This window comes from Montipora capricornis, chromosome 1 (genome assembly GCF_036669925.1).
Source record: "Montipora capricornis isolate CH-2021 chromosome 1, ASM3666992v2, whole genome shotgun sequence".
Taxonomy (NCBI): Eukaryota; Metazoa; Cnidaria; class Anthozoa; order Scleractinia; family Acroporidae; genus Montipora; species Montipora capricornis.
Window position 1 is genome coordinate 32,647,177 of NC_090883.1, and position 5,000 is coordinate 32,652,176.

At 40.1% G+C, this 5,000-nt stretch overlaps 3 protein-coding genes across 10 annotated transcripts in view; all 3 read left to right on the forward strand.

The window, feature by feature from the left end:
• The window catches only part of LOC138039171 (kyphoscoliosis peptidase-like), an 8,156-nt gene extending 7,957 nt beyond the window's left edge, over positions 1–199 (forward strand). For all 8 annotated transcript variants that reach the window (XM_068885364.1, XM_068885368.1, XM_068885384.1 and 5 more), the window contains one exon: positions 1–199. This exon is cut by the window's left edge and continues 94 nt beyond it. The gene's annotated coding sequence lies outside the window, so the exon portion shown is untranslated.
• LOC138039566 (MOB-like protein phocein) overlaps positions 1–5,000 on the forward strand; it is a 98,019-nt gene that overhangs the window by 79,489 nt on the left and 13,530 nt on the right. The window lies entirely within an intron of this gene.
• Positions 3,535–5,000, forward strand: part of LOC138014410 (uncharacterized) — a 4,918-nt gene continuing 3,452 nt past the window's right edge. Inside the window, exon 1 of the mRNA XM_068861476.1 lies at positions 3,535–5,000. This exon is cut by the window's right edge and continues 297 nt beyond it. The gene's annotated coding sequence lies outside the window, so the exon portion shown is untranslated.

Here is a 5,000-nt window from a genome sequence, read left to right on the forward strand (position 1 = left end):
CAGTGTAACATATACGTAAATGGCGTAAATGGCGTGTATACCTGCCAACTCTCCCGGTTTTCCAGGATCGGAAGTTTCCAAGTTTTCCATCAAATCTCCTGGGAAATACCTACCGGGGCTTTTTTCAAATTGTTTTATCAATTTCGTTACTTTCGAGGTGTCAAAAATTAAAATAAAACAAGAAGTGGAATTAATGCTCTTATTGATCTCAACAACACTCAATCTCAACATTTGATGAAGAAAACCGCCTCAGCACGTTTTAGTTGACATCTCAAAACGCAAGTTTACTCCGGCCAGTCTATTTTGTTGCATATTTTAGCATACATTATTTACTGAATAATGCGACTCCGAGATAGCGAACCAATCAGATTGCTCGAAACACCAAGATCACTCATTGACTATATACTATTAGTAAAATCCAACTAGTGGTCTATTATCAATGCTGCGTTCTGATTGGTTGAGCTACTTATAGGCGATTTGTTATAGCCCACTAGTAGCAAAAGCGCCGGCAATATTTGTAATGTTTTGGCGGCAGAAAAGGATTAAAGTCTAGCTTTAACTAGCGAAAGATGTTTTGTCTCGATATTTTTTTGACCAACTAGTTGGATTTTACTAAAACAATTATTCCTCTCGCCCTCATGGCCTCAGAGTCAATAGCCCATTCGGCCTTCGGCCTCGTGGGCTATCGACTCAGAGCCCATTCGGGCTCTAGGAATAATTGTTAATTACCATGAGGATATTCTCTTGCTAACACTAATTAGTTAGTGGGGAATTCTCCGTAAAACAAAAATTGATCGACATTATTCTTTGCAATAAAGAAGGCAGAAGTTTTGTACCTTCATGAATTGGTAAAGCGGCAAGAGATGGAAACTAGTTTCGGGTCTTTTACATATCGAAAAAAACTCCCTTCTCACACAATCACTGTAAAACTGCACTATTCGATCGTTGGCCTGGTCCAGGTTCTCAGTTCGTAGGAACCTGACAAAGGAGCAAGATAATCTGCACTCGACGTTTCCTCGCCCTCGTCGCAATTTCGCTGTGTACGAATCACGCAACAGTAATACCCTGTAGCGACCCTTTCTTAAGGCACTTATCTGTCAGTAAGACTGACATGGATTTTTTAACGCCTTGGACACTGAGTGAAAGGAAGGCTCAGCTGTTGTTCCCGAAAACATTGTGTTCGACCCATCTGACTTGAAAAGTTGAAACTTTGCAACTCATAAAAAACGCAAGGACTAAACCACAATTTCTCGTTACCATTTAAAGTGGTAAAACTATCTATCTTCGCAATCAGGATTATAAAACCAGTGGAACGATTCCAAGAAAAGCGGATGTTCTCAAAATAAAACAAAATAAAAACAAAAATCTGTGAATTGTTTAAAAATCAATTTCACCAATTAGATCATTTCTTTTATAAGGAAGATTTTCCTTAAGTTTCTTAAGCTGTAGTCTTTTTTTACCACCAAAGAAAGCGCTTCGCTGCGGAATATAACTAGTAAGCAATCACCACGTTGAATATTTGATACCACATACTATTTCAACGTTACAAGGGCCAGATTATAATAAACCACGTGTTTCGGTGGGAGCACATTAGTGACCCCTTATAACATGATAGTATCATGAAATCTCGGGGATATTCGTCATTGTACGCGGAACTACCGCCACGTGTAGAGGTACTGCTTACTGGTTCCAGTTGTTTTTTATGTCTCCCTATGCCCCAGGTATTTCGCCTGCGCGTGCGCATGTTTCATAACTGTAGTGATTATTATCATAAAGAAAAAATGCAATAAAAGAACCAACAAACTAGATCCCAAGTCGACGACATCGAGCTGTAGATCTGCTTGAGTGCAATTAACAAAGGTGTGATGTCACGTTGCGGCGACTTCGGAGGTACCGCACACAATGGTTTAACCAGCATTAAAAACACCGAAGGAGTGATCTCAAATGTCTAGGAGATCAAAAAGGTCGAAGAGGCTTCAATACTTTCCAGCCGATTGAAATAAAGGTGTATCTCTGTTTTTTTGGGATTCCCACTCGTAAGCAACCATTTCTGTTTACCGTGTATGAACCGTACCACGATAAAATTTAGATCATTCTTCAGGGATGCGTTTTCATTTGGGTTAACTTTGCTCTCCTCTGCTAAGTTTAGTTTGCGGGAAGGAAACAGTTTTCGTTTCATTCACTCTTCAATTTTTAAATTAGCTAAAACTACAATGATATCGCGCACCCTCGTTCGAGGCCGACTAATTACTAAAGTGTCTTAATGTCAGTGGCGCATCGCTCGCGGCCTCTGAAATAACTCGTGTCTACGCCTCGCGTATCCAAGAGTTAAAAGAGTCTTGTGAACTTGTCGATGACCGGACAATTTAATACTGTACAAAAACTGTTGAGATAACAAACAACGCGAGACCCCAAAAAGCAAACAAACAAACAATCAGTCTCACAGTAGATTTGTTCCATTTGTTAAAGAAACAATCTCACTCTCACCAAGGTAAAAATGATTTTTTTAACTGTGATGAAGTTTCTTCGAAATATGGGAATCCTCTAAAACAACTTTTCAAGACAAGAGGACAGAAGGAGAATTTGCTGAGCCTTCACAGATTTCCCAACTCCTCAGTTCCTCAGGGAAGCAGATCAGGAAAACGCTGCACTGCAACTTCCACTGCCCGGTGACATGACAGGGAAGCCTTTGCCTTATCCAAATGCCACACCCACATCAGCAGTGTTTGATACTAGAAGATTTCAAAATATGGACAACTTTGCCGTTGAGGCGAAAACTAGATTAACGTATAGAGTATCTACCTTGACGTGTCTGTCAAAACAACCTGCGCGGATTGAGGAAACGAGCTGGGAATTCGTTCGACAAAAACATTTCAGCTTTTGTTTACATAACACCACCAATTTATCGATTACGCTTGTGAAATGAAATCGTTCGGCCATCGATCACGATTGGTTTCGGCTTACAGTGATCTCTCAACGTTTCCAACAAATCCTCAAACTTGACTTCTGAAGTCTTTGTTGGGGCGATTAAATATCTCGAGACATGGAAAGTCTCGCTACCAATCGTGATAAAAAACATTGCCACAATCTGCTCTTCTTCCTTAACATAATTAGCGATTAAGTTCTGTTCGAAACGCTCGCTGTAAGCTTTCCATTGTTGTGCACTGGGGTCGAAAGGTTCTATCGCTCGTCGCAAATTGTTGTGACTTAGTGTTCGAAGTACTACTAGAGAGTACACAGTGAATTCAGTCAAGTGTTTTACAAAAGTGTTTAGTGACAACTCCGTCAACTAAGTTGATATCTAAATGATAATCATCCGACTAAGGTTAAGAATGAGTAACCAATGATATCCCATAACCCATAGTATACCTTATTCAAGCACTACACATAGCGTTGCTGTCATGAAAACAGGACTATGACTCAAGACTAGCAGTGTATGAGTTTGATAACTGATTTTTTAACTTTTGTCGAGTGTTTTCTCTTGTTGGAAGATCTATGATGTTAAGTTACTTACTGCAAACAAGGTCAGTGCGCTAAAGGCAGTGACTGCCTTGTGAATTATGTTGATCGTCTCAGTGGTGTTATCTCGCTTTTCACAGAAATGCACTCGAAACGTGTATCTCTATTTTTTTGGATTCCCACTCGTAAGCAACCATTTCTGTTTACCGTGTATGAACCGTACCACGATAAAATTTAGATCATTCTTCAGGGATGCGTTTTCTTTTGGGTTACCTTTGCTCTCCTCTGCTAAGTTTAGTTTGCGGGAAGGAAACAGTTTTTGTTTCATTCACTCTTCAATTTTTAAATTAGCTATAACTCTAGATCTCATGATATCGAGCGCCCTCGTTCGATGCCGACTAATTACTAAAGTGTCTAGATGTCAGTGGCGCATCGCTCGCGGCCTCTGAAATAACTCGTGTCTACGTCTCGCGTATCCAACAGTTAAAAGAGTCTTATGAACTTGCCGAAGAGAAGACAATTTAATACTGTACTAAAACTCTTGAGATAACAAAGAAAGCGACACACCAAAAAGCAAACAAACAAACAATCAGTCTCAGAGAAGATTTGTTCCATTTGTTAAAGAAACAATCTCACTCTCACCAAGGTAACAATGATTTTTTTAAAAAAAGAGTTTGTTCGAAAAATGGGAATCCTCTAAAAGCATGTACAACTTTTCAAGACAAGAGGACAGAAGGGGAATTTGCTGAGCCCTCACAGATTTTCCAACTCCTCAGTTGCTCAAGGAAGCAGATCAGGAAAACGCTGCACTGCAACTTCCACTGCCCGGTGACATGACAGGGAAGCTTTTTCCTTATCCAAATGCCACACCCACATCAGCCGTGTTTGATACTAGAAGATTTCAAAATGTGGACAACTTTGCCGTTGAGGCGAAAACTAGATTAACGTATAGAGTATCTACCTTGACGTGTCTATCAAAACAACCTGCGCGGATTGAGGAAACGAGCTGGGAATTCGCTCGGCAATAAGATTTCAGCTTTTGTTTACATAACACCACCAATTTATCGATTACGCTTGTGAAATGAAATCGTTCGGCCATCGATCACGATTGGTTTCGGCTTACAGTGTTCCCTCTACGTTTCCAACAAATCCTCAAACTTGACTTTTGAAGTCTTTGTTGGGACGATTAAATACCTCGAGACATGGAAAGTCTCGCTACCAATCGTGATAAAAAACATTGCCACAATCTGCTCTTCTTCCTTAATATAATTAGCGATTAAGTTCTGTTCGAAACGCTCGCTGTAAGCTTTCCATTGTTGTGCACTGGGGTCGAAAGGTTCTATCGCTCGTCGCAAATTGTTGTGACTTAGTGTTCGAAGTACCACTAGAGAGTACACAGTGAATTCAGTCAAGTATTTTACAAAAGTGTTCAGTTACAACTGCGTCAACTAAGTTGATATCTAGATGATAATCATCTGACTGAGGGTAAGAATGAGTTGCCAATGATATCCCATAACCCATAATAAACCTTATTCAAGCAC